Source organism: Mastomys coucha, unplaced genomic scaffold (assembly GCF_008632895.1).
Source record: "Mastomys coucha isolate ucsf_1 unplaced genomic scaffold, UCSF_Mcou_1 pScaffold21, whole genome shotgun sequence".
Classification (NCBI taxonomy): domain Eukaryota; kingdom Metazoa; phylum Chordata; class Mammalia; order Rodentia; family Muridae; genus Mastomys; species Mastomys coucha.
The window spans coordinates 45,297,716-45,311,126 of record NW_022196904.1 but is presented as its reverse complement, the minus strand read 5'-3'; the positions used below and the strand labels follow the sequence as shown (position 1 = coordinate 45,311,126).

The 13,411-nt window shown below is 37.4% G+C and overlaps 1 long non-coding RNA gene across 3 annotated transcripts in view; it reads left to right on the top strand.

Annotated features, from left to right (window-relative positions):
• The window catches only part of LOC116102290, a 30,149-nt gene extending 16,971 nt beyond the window's left edge, over nucleotides 1-13,178 (top strand). Inside the window, exons 3-5 of one of the 3 annotated variants that reach the window (XR_004123056.1) lie at nucleotides 6,674-6,742; nucleotides 7,549-7,705; nucleotides 13,028-13,178. This is a non-coding gene — a long non-coding RNA (uncharacterized LOC116102290). Of the gene's footprint in view, nucleotides 1-6,673; nucleotides 6,743-7,548; nucleotides 7,706-7,821; nucleotides 8,776-13,027 lie in introns of those variants that run through there. The other 2 variants (XR_004123057.1, XR_004123058.1) reach the window with 2 other exon arrangements.
• The last annotated feature ends 233 nt before the right edge of the window (nucleotides 13,179-13,411 follow it).

The following is a 13,411-nucleotide window of genomic DNA, read 5'->3' as shown; positions in this document are numbered from 1 at the left end:
TTTTTTCTAAAAAAAAAAAAAAAATGCTGTTTTTCAACACTAGAAGTAGATTCATCAAAGGTTTCTGGCTTGGTTTCACAGTTAGCTCACAGTTTACCACACATTGTTAAGTCCATTGAAATTCCAAAGGAAAGTCTGTATTTGCTTTTTATATCCTACTGAAATCACATTGCTCAAGGAAAGTAAATTCAGCATCAAAAATAAGCTATGGTACACCACACAAAGTAGATATTTGCATCTATTAACTTCCCACAAGTGTAGTGTCTCACTGTATGATCAGTCTTGAGAAGTGAAGGAGTCAAACACAGAGCTGAGTCCTGCCTGGTGTGGTCTTAGGCTATCAGATGTGCTGGTGGAAAGAGTCATTATAGGAGAAGAAATCTCCCAGCTGCTGCTGTTCTGTAGGTACAGCAAACTCTTGCTTTGGTGACTGAAGAATATAGGCTGATTGACTTGCACATGTACAAAGTTCTGTAGAAGTAGAACAAAATGTCAAAATAAAAAAATGAATGCATAGACATCAGGAAGACATCTAAGGGTGTTTAAAAATTGTTACAGAGATCTCTTTTTAAATTTTAAGACAGAGAATATCATAGTTTCTTGTTTTATTTCATTGCATAAAATGCCATGTGCCCACTATGACAAATACGCATCTGAGCAACAGAGAAGTACACACACTCACACACGTAGTAGGAATGTGATGCTCATTGTCATCCAGCTCTGCTGTTAGTTATTCATTTATAGACGAGGGTTTACTTCCTCACTCAATAAATAAAATCAAAGATTCAACCTTAAGAACAAAGGGATAGATAAAATATATCCAGGGATATATATATCCAGGGAATGGAATATTGTTTCTCTCATTTATACCCCTAAATGGGAGCAAAGAAGTGACCAAGAAAGATCAGAAACCTAATAATGTTATATTACAATATGGTGAATTTCATTTTTTTGAAATCTTGGAGGACATATGATAAAATCAATTTGCTTTAGATGACATCAGTGATCATTAATTTTATCAATAAAAATGGGTAAGAGAGAATAATGCAAGAATAATGTGCTTTGGGAATCATTCAGTGCCATTCCTTAAATGAAGGGTAAGTGAGAAGTGAAGTCAGGCAATGGCTGAGTGACTTATGACAACTGTAGGCCTGCTCTTGAAGGGAAAATCTAATGAGAATTTCTCTGTAGGAACAGAATTCACCATCTGTGATAGTAATAGGGCATGAAGCAGGTAAGGATCAAAAACATTTCTTTGTTGGTCTGAAGTTGACCATTGCAATGGGTAAGAAGAACTTTAGATGCTAGTAAAAAAACAAACAAACAAAAAACCAGAAGAAAAAACAAAACAAAACAAAAAAACAGAAAAAAAAGAAAAACCCTGTAGTTTGTCATTACTGTGGTTCTGTGCAACAAGGCACTTGAAAGTCTATGGAAATAAATCATTAGAGTTTAAAAAAATTACAGTAGTTACAGGAATTGTCATATTCAACAAAGGGAGGAGTATTATAGAATTTTTGGCCTGAGCTAACATTTAATGCTTACTCTAGTTTGCTTTCTATTGCTATCATTGATAAACAGCATGACCAGCAGCAACTGGGCAAGGAAAAGGTTTATTTCATCTTAAGCCTACAGTCTATCACTTAAGGAAACCAGGGCAGGAACTTGAAACAGAGGCCATGAAGGGATGTTACTTACTGGCTTCTTTTCCACAGCTGGGTCATTTTGCTTCCTTATGCAGTCCAGGTTTATCTGCTTGAGAGTGGTACCACCCACAATGTGCTGTGCTCTCTGGTATCAATCATTAATAAGGAAAATGCTCCATAATCATACCTTACAAGCCAGTTTGGTAGAGACATTTTTTTTTCAGCTGAGGTTCCCTTTCCTCAGATGATGTTAGTTGATATCATGTTGAAAAAATTCAAACCAACATAGTTTTTCATGCAAAAAATAATCTTTGCATGTGTGGAAAATTCTAGGGTTGAGATTTTATTTCTTTTAAAAGTTATAATCTACTTAGTTGTGATCAAATGCTTCCATCAGCTCTAGGGCCTTACAGTTTTATTTGTACCTGGGACAAATAGATGACAGAGTGATTTTAATGTTCTTCCTCTCAGTATCACTGAAATTTTCTTGAATTTAAGTCACCTGTGAGTCAAAAGTGGAAAGTCCATAAAAATAATAAGTATAATCAAAACCCACAAATTTCAACTTGGATATAGAAGAAATGAAAGCATAATAACTTGTAGATTAGACTGCATATTCAAGAAATGGGTCCATTGTTTAAGTATGATGAATTCTGGTTTTGTGTTTTTTTATAAGATTTCTAAACATACAAACAAGTGAATCTCTATATCTCTTTTTCTGTGTTGTTTCATGGACTCTTTTTCCTCTGTTCTTTTTTTTTCTATTCTAATTCATTTGTTTTTGTTTTATCTTACTATGGTATATTTTATTTTATTATTAACCCTTAGAATCCTGCTTGTTTTCCAAGGACAGAAATGGGGTGAATCTGGATGGGAGGAAAGATATAGAGAAACCCTACAGTGACAAACTCCCCTTAACTTCCCTCCTAAGATTACCACTCCTTATGGACTGAACATCCAAATACACAAATCTATAGGGGCCATACCTATTCAAATCACAACATTCCACTTTCTTGCTCCAATAGGCTTGCAGTCATAACATAAAGCAACATGCATTTAGTCTAATTTCAAAAGTTTCCATAGTTTACCACAGTCTGAACAATGTTTAAATGTCCAAAGTTTAAAGACTCTTCTGAGATTCATGCAATTTCTTAGTTGTAATATCCTGTTAAATCAAAATCAAAATGCAGCTCATTTACTTCCAACATATTTCCAGGAATACTGGACCAAAGCAAGACTGAAAACAAGCTGAGTAAACTCCAAATTCTGTATCTGATGTCAAAAGGCTCTTTAGAGCTCTAACTCCTTTCAGCTTTGTAGGCTGTAACATACTTCTTTCTCCTGGGTTGCTTCAACTCACTGTTATCATTTCCTTGGCAGTTTTCTCATGGCTCTGGCATCACTAATATCATGGGGTTTCCAAGTCATTCTGGGCTTCACCTTCACAGATTCATGGAATGACCTCTTTGAGGACTCCAAGCAGGGACAACTTTGCTACACATCTGGCCTCAGGAACTTTACTTAGTCTCAGAGGAACATTTCTTGACTCTAAAGCCAGAACCACGTGGCTGAAGCTGCTAAGTTCTGCTGCTTGCTGGGGCTGAATAATGGTCCCCCTGTTCAATTGCATCTTCACCAGTTTCTGTTTCTGATGATTTCCTTCACTGCCTAAACTTAGCTGTTGTGGAACTTGCTGTGTAGACTAGGTTGGCCTTGAACTCAGAGATCTGCAGGTTTTTGTTTCCTAAGTGCTGGGATTAAAGGCATGTACCACCATAATTCTTTTCTTATAAAGAAAAGAATTCCTTTTCTTTATAGATCTTAATATACATGTCCACTATAAAGGACTATGTTTCAATCCAAATCAAACACCTATGTCTTCAAGTCTCAGAATCTGGATGAAAAACATGTTTTTGACCTGCCTCAAGATCTGGAACAGATGCTGTCTTAGTCAGGGTTTTTATTTCTGCACAAACATTATGATCAAGAAGAAAGTTGGGGAGGAAAGGGTTTATTCAGCTTACACTTCCACATTGCTGTTCATCACTAAAGGAAATCAGGACTGGAACTCAAGCAGGTCAGGAAGCAGGAGCTGATGCAGAGGCCATGGAGGGAGGTTCCTTACTGGCTTGCTTCCCCAAGTTTGCTCAGCTTCCTTTCCTATAGAACCCAAGACTTCCAGCACAGGGATGGCACCACCCACAATGGGTCTTCACCTCTTGATCACTAATTGAGAAAATGACTTACAGCTGGATCTCATGGAGGCATTTCCTCAAGGAAAGCTCCTTTCTCTGTGATAACTCCAGCTTGTGTCAAGTTGATACACAAAACCAGCCAGTGCAGGTGTGCCCTCCATTTCTGGATTGTAATTCATTCAAGATATAGTTGACAGTCAAGAACAACCATCACAATCTACCCATTGTCAACTTGACACACATCATATCTACTTAGGTCCAACAATAACTAGGTCATAATAACACATAACATGATAAAATTACCCCTTATATAACCGTAAACACATTTTAAATTTAGAATTGATGGCAGTGTCCTTTGGGAACATGGTTTTACAAGATGGAAGCTTAACTGAGTTGGATCTTGCCCTGAGATCACTACTCCCTTAACTACATTTAATACCTTTATCTGTTTATCTCCTTGAATAAAGGATTTAGCTCTATTCCACCTCCTGGTGCCCTTTAATTCCTGAACCATATATTTAATACTTTTTTTGCCTTTCTCTGTTTGCTACATCTGATCAAAATGCTACTCATAAGAGTATACTACAGGACAGAGACTATACTAGGCTGTTTTGAGATTTCCTTTGCCAATGAAATTAAGCTAAATCTCTTCACTTCATGCTCAGGCAGACTTTTGGAACAAAGGGAAAAGACAATCACATTCTACACTAAAATATTACATGAATAATCTCGAGTCAAGCCCCCACAATTCAAATCACCCTTAGCACCATGGTCTTTCATCTTCCTACATGTATGACCCATTAAGCAAGTCCTACATAAAACATTCCACTGATTTCCTAACCCAAAGTGCCAAAGTACACTTTCTTCCAAACAAAATCATGATCAGACCTATCAGAGCAATACCCCAGTCCCTGGTATCAACTTCTGTATTAGTTGGGGTTTTATTGCTGTGAAGAGACACCATCACCAAGGCAACTCTTTTAACTTTTAATTAGGTTTGGTTCACACTTTTACAAGTGTAAAATTAGTCCAACATGACTGTCTGTAGGCAATTGTGGTGCTGGAGGAGTGGAGAATTCTACATCTGATCCACAGGCAGCAGGAAGGGATTGGATTCTTCACTGGGTGGAGTGTGAGCCTAGGAGATATCATACCATGCCCCAACTGTGACACACTTCCTTCAACAAGGCCATATCTCCTAATTATGCCATTCCCTATGGCCAGGTATCCAATACATGAATCTATGGGACCATACATATTTTAACCACTACAATCAAGAAGAAAGTAATATTAAAGCATTTTAAGTATATGTATAATATATCTAATAAAATTTCATGAAAAATAAACCAGTGTATACTCATAAGTATATATGTATGTATATACATATATTTGATACATATGCTTGCATACCAATAAGTATGTGCATATGCATGCACAAAAATATTAATTAATTTTAGTGAACTTGAGTATGAAAGAAACTAACTTCCTCAAACATTGTTGAGAGTATAAATTCTTGTGAATTCTGAGAGACAATTTGTGAGTATATACTACAATTTTAATATATTATACTTTGGGTCATTTTTCTTATATACATTTGTCAGTTATGCAGAGATAAGAAGATTCACTATAATATTGTTTATGATACCAGAAAATAAAAATATCTTCAGTGTCTTTTTGCAAAAGAATGGTTAATATAACATAGTATACCAAATTAATAGAATTATGCAGCCAATAATTTAAGTAAAACTATCTAAACATGCCAATATGAAAATATTATAACACATTCTAAATTAAGTTTTAAGTTCAAATACAAACTAATGAGTATAATTATAGCATTTCCATATACACTTTATTATTCTTTATATTCAGAATTCCCTTCCCTTACTACTCGTTCTGTATCCAGTTCTATGCTGACTGGCTTCCTTTCTTTCCCTAGATAGCTATGTATGATGCTGTCATGTCACATGTGCTCTATCATTCACTCTTCCTTCCCTACCTGAAGATCTCTTCTTCCACCTTGGGATCTCTCTCTTGTTAATGAAATGTATAGTGTGCACACTGTGTCACTTTGTGTGAAAAAATGCAACTATAGCATTTAAAAATATATAGAATGCTTCTCAGCATGAGGTCATTAACACCACTTGCTTCTTGAGACCTATGTGTTAGACAAAGCAGGTGGAGTATTTATAACAGATCTTGGTTTCAGAATTTATAATGGGTGGGGATTAGGAACTTATGGTCTATGAAAGGACTGTGTTCTTAAGAGAGTTCACTCACAGAGATAGTAATGACCTTGTGAACAGCACACTTTCACATGCCAACCTATTGGTCCAGAAACACAGCCCAAAATATTCCTTGGCAAGGCTTTTAAACTAAGAGGTATTACTAATCTGCCCTAATTACTCAAAATGCTGGGAGTGCAACAAGCATGTAGAGTCTGTAAAAATTAGTCAAGGCAGCCTACTCTGAAATGATTCACCCGCCCTTCTGCCTAAGAGAACACAGCACAAGTGCTTCCATGTTCTATATTTACTCCATGTGGGAGTTTGAATCTTGAATGTCCCTAAAGGTCTGTGTGTAGAAGAAAGGCTTACTTGAATTTTCTTGGCATCGCTATAAAGTTGTGAGTGTTTTAAAAGGAGGGGATTAGTGAAAAGGTTTAGGACACTGGCAGGTGTCACAAATGCATTATTGGGGTTGGGAGGATTACAGCTTCTATCTCTTCTGGTTCTAGCCATGCAGTGATTGGCTCTGTTTTTTTTTTTGTTTGTTTGTTTGTTTGTTTGTTAGTTTGTTTGGTGCACTCATCCCCATGATTTTGTCTTGACACAGATTTCAAAACAACTGAGGCAATGACCAAGCTCTGAAGCCCAGGATGTGTGATCCAACGTAAAACTTTGTGTAAGTTGATAATTGCAGATATTCTGTCTGATAGAGCATGATGGATATACTCTGTCTGATTGCTGTTATACTCTTATATTTTCCTGTAGAGAGAATATCTTGTGTATTGTGTGTGTGCATCACCTGTCAATTAAAAAGCTTATAACCTATGGCTTAGGCAGGCAATAGAGGTAGGACTTCAGGAGGACAAAGAATTCTGGGATAGAGCCAGATAAGAGATTGGGCCAGATAGATATAACAAGACATGAGAATAGTACCTGAGCAAAGGTAACCAGCCTTGTGGCAGAAGCTAGGTTAATATAAATGGGTCATCTTTAGCTATGATCTAGTCAAAGAAGAGCCTAACCATATAGCTAAGGTATTTGTAAGTGCACTTGAGTCTGAGTCTTATTTCTTGGAGCATGTGGCTGGAAGGATGAACCACGGTTTAACTACAACACTTTCCTGTGTGGTACACACTATGTCCTCACCTCTTGAGAACTCTGTAAACCAAGGACAAATGTATTGCCCTGAACTCATGTTTCTGAATTCCTGGTGTCACTGTAATTAATAATATAATCTTCAGTTTAAAAGAAGATGGAGGCAAACCCTTGTTGTGATATGTCTGACATCACTGAAAAAAATCTTCATTGTAAATGCCATATCTTAAAAAATATATACTGTATAATATGACATGCTAAATGTCATATGATTCCAGAAACTTTTGAAATATATGAGTAGTACCTGTCCTATTTTTGCTTTCTGTTGCTATGATAAACAACATGATACAAAGCAACTTGGAGAGAAAGGGTTTATTTATATTACAGGTTACAATCTGTCATCCTGGGAAGCCAGGGCAGGAGCACAGGTAGGAAGCTGGAAGCAAGAACTGAAGCAAACCATATAAAGGACTGCTGCTTACTGATTTGTTTCCTCTGGTCTGCTCAGTTGCCTTTCTTATTCATCACAGGCCCACCTACCCAGGTATGATACCACTTAAATTTGGTTCTCCCCATCTAGTAATGAAGAAAATGCCCTATAGATATGCCCAAAGTTCGGATTGATAGAAGCAGTTACTCAATTTCATTTGCCCTTCTCAGGTCTGCAGTTTGTGTAAAGCAGACAAAAGCTTATGACAGTATCCAAAAATCATTTTTTTTAAAAAGTTGCTGCCTGAAAAATGAAGAGAATAACAAATCCCTGCAAAACCTAGAATGAAGAGCTTGGTACTGTGTCACAGAGTGCAAGAAACAGTTGAGACCTTCACAACAAAGTAACCAAGAATTTAATGGGAAAAACTACAATATACAAGTAGAGGAAATGGCAGGTGCCGATAAAGGAAAGACTAGGGTCGTTTGTGTAATGGCTTTTTATAAAAGGAAACCATTTTCCAAATGTATTAGTCATTCAGTCTGGTGACTATTAAAATCTCCATTCAAGAACCTCAAGAAATCATAAGAAAGTTAAAAGGACATAAATAGCTGAAGCAGGCATGAAGATTTTAAAAAGCAACTCCATGGGGAGAAGTATAGTGACTCAGTAGATAAAGCATTGTGTTATGAGTGTAAGGACAGGAGTCCAAATCTACAGCACCCTCACAAAAGCCAGGGAGGGCTGGCCTGTAAGGTAAAGGCAGAGAACACCCTACGCACCCCAGGCTAGCTCAGCTGAGTTGGCACATTCTGAATGAGATGCCTTGCCTCAGTAAATAAAATAGAGAGTGGTCAAATTAGGTACCAGACTGACATCAACTCCTGTCTTCCATGTGCACACATGTGTGAACGTGCATACTCATACACATGGTAAACATGGCTTGGTGATCAACACTGAGAATCATAACTTTAAATTGTTAAAGTGCCATAAGAAGAAGTCACAAGAAAAGATAAATTAAGTGATGTAACTGAGGTGAGAGGTCAGAGAAAGACTTCTCTGTGCAAGCAGGTGTAAAGGGGATGCTCTTCAAATCAGCAGGAGAGGCCCACTCTACTCCGAGTGTGTTTTAACCAAGAGCATGAAGAAAAAGTGCATCTTTAACCCGAGTCATTCATAGAGAAGTCCTGTTGAAGCCAAAATGTAAATGCAGCTTTTGATCATTTGCAGGAAAAGTTGTGGAAAACCTGATAACGTTGGAGAGGTCCCAGCTGTGGTGGCACAATAAAATAGAGTCTGTGTTACTAGACTGACTCTCCATTCTCTTCCTAGAATAAATTTCATCAGAGCTTTTAAGACTCAGAAGAGCATTAAGACTCTAGGAGACGTAGTCAGTGAAAAGAGTCCTTTCATTTATATAGCCTCTCCCCAGGGGAGCAGAAAGTAGGACGAACTTTCATAGATGAGTAACTGAGCTGCAGCAAAGAGATTTACCCATTACAATATCTGAACACAGCCAGTACCCTAAGGCCATAGACCTCCTGTGTACACAGTGCTTCATTCTTCTAAACAAATGATGTCAGGGCTTGTCCCAGCACAAACACGGCATAAATTGAGTGAAAATGATCCAGCATGGTTTTAGGACCCACCTCACATTTAAAAACATAAAAATACCAGCCAAGTCACACTCATTTTTAGGGAAAATCTATTATTGTGTAGTCATTTGGGATATCATGGTGACGCCATGGAAACTTATTTATTTAAAAATCAGTATTGTTGTGCTACCGAAAGAAATACCTTGTAGATTTAGAATAAAACATGGATATTAAACAATTTCAACTTTGTGTGTTTGAACCAATGTAAGATAGTTTATAAGAGCATTTATGAAGACCATTTTAATGAAAAAACTCCACAATGCATTTGCTTTTTGTTTGGTTGGTTTTTGTTTTGTTTTTTTCTTCCAAGACAGGGTTTCTCCATGTAGCCCTGACTGTCCTGGGACTCACTCTGTAGACCAGTCTGGCCTTGAACTCAGAAATCTGCCTGCCTCTGTCTCCCAAGTGCTGGAATTAAAGGCATGTGCCACCATTGCCAGGCACATTTGTTTAATTTATTATAATAAACATAATACTCAGATTGGGGCTGTATTGCTGGAGTTATACACTGTCTTCTTTGTGTTGGCATTTTTCTTCCTTTAGTATGAAGTGTGGCTAAGTTTTCCACAAACAACTCTCTATTATAGAATAAGAAGGTTCGTGCTGCTGACAGCATGCAGCAGAAAGAATCACGCATTGGTTTTCTCTTCAGATAGAATAGACAGTCATCAGTGGGAGAGTGATTCCTTCATAAATATCCTTCAACTTTAGTGCTGTAGAAAGCATTTTACACCAAATAATCAAATCAGGATTGGATGTTCTTTATCCAGTTCCTTTATTATACTGAATTGGAATGTGTATATTAGTCTTGTAAATTAGGCTGGGTTCCTTTACAGAGAAGTTCTACTTCTTATTGCTGTTCACGTCTTCCTAAGTGCTTATAGCTTTGATGTGTAACAAAACAGAAAAAAAGGAAAGAAAAATCCCAAATCCCTTTGTACTATGGCAAAAATATTATGATAAGCATATTGCAAGGCTTTTTATTTGCATTTTATTTTAAACATTCTCTTTAGCACAAAAATGTTCTGTTGCTCTCATTTTTTAAATCTAACACAAACTTAATAACATTCATCCAAGCACTGGAGATATCCCAAAACTTGAATTAGGAGATTACTAATGTTATTTGATTTTAATGATGACCTTAGATAAAGATCTCATTACCTATACTTTCCCATGATAAAACAGTACTGACAGCAAGCAGATTACTGAGGAAATTCCCATAACCCACAAATCTAGTAAGAGATATGGCTATGAGTGGAGACTGTATTCAATGACAATGATCACTAGGACAGAATAGTCTTACTGCTGAGGTTTTGTTTTCTTTCTTACCTCTCTGCTATCCCCAGGACTTCTCATCTTAAAAAGGTACAGCTATAACTGATTCTCCTAATCTATACTTGGTCACTCTCCTAGTTCCTCCCTTTTCTTCTCAGACTTTCAACAGGTGGTGTTGTCTCTAGTGCCTTATCTCTTCTAACACATATCTGACACCATCGAAGGCAAAAAAAAAAAAAAAAAATCCTCTATGTACCTCCTTTGATTAATCAAGCCACTTAATTGTTCCTGGAACTGCCTGTTCTGATCAGGTTTGTTCTCAAAGTCATTGGTAATAAGCATTGCTGTGACATTAAAGTCAGAATACTAATGATGAGAAATGGAAATGAGCATGCTTTTAGCTCTCAGTGAAATCTTATTTGGAATAGTTTGCTAAAATGTTGGCTGTCTTCTGAAATCTCATGATCATTATGCAATGCTGCCTCATTCTTATAGGTTCAAATGTGTTCTATAGGGGAAGATTGGTAATTCTTCCTTAGCCTTCATGTGTTTTCAGTTGCAACCATCCCCTGAAGTGAATGATAGATCCATAATGATAAAGGAGTACAATATATACTTACATATACATAGGGACACCTGGAATATAGAACTTATCAAAAGCTTTGAATTCTAGCCTAATAGAAGATATCCTACAAAAAATTCATTGTTTTCTCATTTAAGAGATTTACAATATAATTACATCACTTCTGCCTTCCGTTTCTTCCCTGCAAACCTCCTAAACTTCTCCTTGCTTTCTTTCAAATTTATGGTCTTCCTTTCCATGGATTGTTGTTACATGCATATTTACATGTATATACATACATACATAGTCTTAAACCTAGCCTTCCAGCCTGCGTAGTGTTACTTGCATGTGTGCCTTTCGGGTTGAACACGTTTGGAATTGGAAAACCAGTTAATGTGCTCTTCCCTGGAGAAAACTGTTTCTCTTGTTCTCAGCAGGCCTTGGTTGCCCACACTTTTCTGTGTAGGCTTGAGGCCTCCTGGTGTCCCCCCTCCCCCTCCTGTCCATCTAGCATCTGTGGTTGGGGTCCTTGTTCAACTCATGTTTAGACAGTCATTGTGAGGCTTTATGGATGTAGCTTCTGACATTCATCAGCAATCTCCGCGAGCCTCTTGATCTTATAGTCTTTTTTGTCCCTTTCACAATGTTCTCTGAGCCTTAGGTATGGGAATGTTTTATAGATTTTTTTTGATGTATTATAGATCAAATGAGACTAGTCCCCACAACTTGCAATTTTACTGGTTGTGGTTTTTTTTTCCTGTTATGATCTCTATTGCAAAGAATAATTTCCTTAATGAGCAATGAGAACTATAACTTAGGTGTGGATGCAAAAGGAAATATGTAGAGTGTTGTTAGTAACTATGCCGGTTTAATAGAATGGTGGTTGTGGTAAGTTCTCCTCCAAGATCTACGACTGTTTGAACCTGTGGAGATGGCTAGATTTCCAGTGTCAGGCATAATTTCCCTTTTGTTGAGCAGGTTTTAAGTACAATTAAAGATATGTTGGTTTCCACCAACATATCTATGCCACTAACACAGACTTAGGGTTATCCTGTCAGGCTGATCATTGTTGGAGTTTTGGGTATCATGGTTAGGTAGGTATGTACCACAAAGAAAGGGAGCTATGGTCCTCTAAAGCTAGAGACTTTGGGGCAGGTTTATAAACTGCAAGAGTTGATCAGAGCAGCTCATGAATGCAGATATTTTCTAATCAGTAAGATTCTAATGTCACCATCCTAAATCTTTTCTTCTTCTGGAGAGAAAGGTTCAATGGGATAATTTTATCTCTCTAAATCTACTTCTAGAACTTTGTATTTCAGAAAACAGTAGAAAAACGCAGGTCTTTTGAATCTATTACTTCTTAATTGCTTTCAGCTCAATATTTAGCCCAGTTCTGCGTGTCATTTTCTGGTCTCAAAGAATTCTAAAGGAACAGATTAATCAAAATGCATGAATAAAAATAACACTAAAGGGTTATTTGCCTGCCAAAAAGTAGATTAAATATAATAGTAACACTATGTAGTAATGAATATGCATGTAGATACTTAACTATAAATGTATTTCACTCACATGTACTAATGAGAATAATATATTAATACATTTATAGCTTATTTATGTAACGCATTAATTCATAAAATTTTATGTGTCCTAATTTATTTACAAGTATGTAAAGTATTTACTATTTACAAAATATGAGCAAAATATTTACAGAGAATCTCTGTAACATTTAGAAATAATCTAATGTTGGCTTACTTTTTGGGTTCTACTATCTACTATCCTTCCACCCCTTATTCCACCCCAGTCCCTTTCAACTCCCCAACACTATGTACTAGAGAAAGAAGGTTAGACGGGGAAGGGGCATAGTCCTCTTTAGACTACTTCGTCCTGATAGGGGCATTGGGTCAAGTGTGTCAACCTTGGCACAAGTCCAATCTCCATTGTCAGGATATCTCCCACAGCAATCCAGCTAAACAGAAAACTAACAATCCAGAAATAGCAAAGTGCAGCAGCACGAACCCGCAGCAGCAGCAGCAGCACGAACCCGAAGCAGCAGCAGCAGCAGCAGCACGAACCCGAAGCAGCAGCACGAATCCACAGCAGCAGCACGAACCCGAAGCAGCAGCAGCACGAACCCGCAGCAGCAGCACGAATCCGCAGCAGCAGCAGCAGCAGACAGGAGCAAGGAAAGCAGCAGCTGCCAGAGGACCTCTAGGGGTACTTGCATTTATACCTTTTCAATAATCCTCAGAATTCCAAAGGTAAACTATCTGCATCTGGCAAAACTCATGTCTTTCCTAGAGCACAAGACAATCTTAGTTAGTGGCTGTG